The sequence below is a fragment of the Xenopus laevis genome, chromosome 1S (genome assembly GCF_017654675.1).
Source record: "Xenopus laevis strain J_2021 chromosome 1S, Xenopus_laevis_v10.1, whole genome shotgun sequence".
Lineage (NCBI taxonomy): Eukaryota > Metazoa > Chordata > Amphibia > Anura > Pipidae > Xenopus > Xenopus laevis.
Genome location: NC_054372.1, coordinates 157738473 through 157740121, shown reverse-complemented (window position 1 = coordinate 157740121; position 1649 = coordinate 157738473).

Genomic DNA, 1649 nt, shown 5'->3' with positions numbered 1-1649 from the left:
TAGATATCCAAGGAAACATATTACAGGAATTTTATAGAATATACAGTATAACACAAAGTACTCGAAACATTAGTAGATAACACATCTACTTGTAGTGTGATGAGAAACTCAATCAGGGTCGGACTGGCCTGCAGGGATCCCGGGAAGAAGCCCGGTAGGCCCCAGCCTTGGTGGGCCCCTAGGCCCTTGGTTACTTTAGTTAATTTGCGAGGGCATAATAAATAAAATAATAAAATTTGTACCATCTGGGTTAGTGATACATATGCAGGCGGTGGGCCAACTAACATTAGAATCGCAATGGTTACTGGTGATTGACAGTGGGCCCACTGCCGCCCGCTTCCTGCTTCCATCACTTCTGATTCTTCTGCCCATAGATGCCTGCAGAGGACCCTGCTATGGTGCTAGGGGCTGTCCTCACTGTGCCTGCACGTAAGTTATACATTTCATGCAGTGAGGCAGGAGGCAGCCAACATGGAGTTCCACATGCGCATTCTATTAGAAGCGGATTGATTTGGAACTAACAAGGGGCTCATTGGCACGCGGGCAACAATGGCTGAAACTACAACTCCCAGCAGCCCCAGTGGTGCATCTGAATACGGTTTACTGGGCCACACAGCAAAATCAATAGATCGCTAAATTCAGTGATTTCAGCAGGATAGAGAGACTCTGCTCATTATTTATACTCCTGCGCTGCCCAGAGATCTTGTGCCACTGCAGCTCCCCGTGACTTACTTGCTAGACAAATCCCTGCATCCCCTGCCAGTAGGGTTGCCACCTGGCCTGTATTTTACTGGCCTGGCCGTAAAAATGATGGTTATCCCAATGTTATTAAAAGGGAAAAAAAGATAAATATATAGGAAGGCCGGTATTTTTTTCCAGAAAAGGTCGCAACCCTACCTGTCAGACTCGGCTCAGTTGCGCAGATCAGTAACAGTGAATGGTTAATAATGGCTGGGGGGCCTGGGGAATGGTGTGGGGGCCCCTGTGCTTCCGGCTGGTGGGCCCTGTGCCCCCCAGTCTGACCCTGCTCATTATCAGGTAGCAGAGTGCCGCTCAAGCAGATTTCTCGGGATGCACAATGTGTTCACTAATCTGCAGTGCAAAGTCGGTAAAGTTGCTGCACAACACACAGTAACCACAGCAGAGTGTATATAATATATTCTAGAGGAGAAATTAACTTCTACAATTGAATATCATGATTTTTCAATAAAGGAGGCATTTTAATTAAAAAAAACAAGAATGTACCAGTGCATTAAACTCTTTTTAGATAAAGAAGGAATGTGTTTGAAAAAGTTGTTTTTCTGGTTACTTTAGTGAGAATTTCTGCAAAAACCCTATTAGTTCCGCCTATCTCTTCCAATCTCTGCTCGATGAATTTTGTGGCTGTGCGGCGGCTCTCAGCTCACTGCACTGTAGGAGAGGAACCAATCAGCAGCTAGCCTGACCTGATAGGGAACTGAAGCCTGTCTTTGCTTGTGTGACTGCAGGGCTGTTATTGGCTGTCCCCCTCCTTCTGTGCTTTTGACTGTAAGGACACACCCACCCCTCATTTGAAACACTTACATTTTTAGCATAACGTGAAACCAACACCATATATTATTCACGATTGCCTACAAAATTAGGTTTTTTTTTGTTTACTCTATATGTCT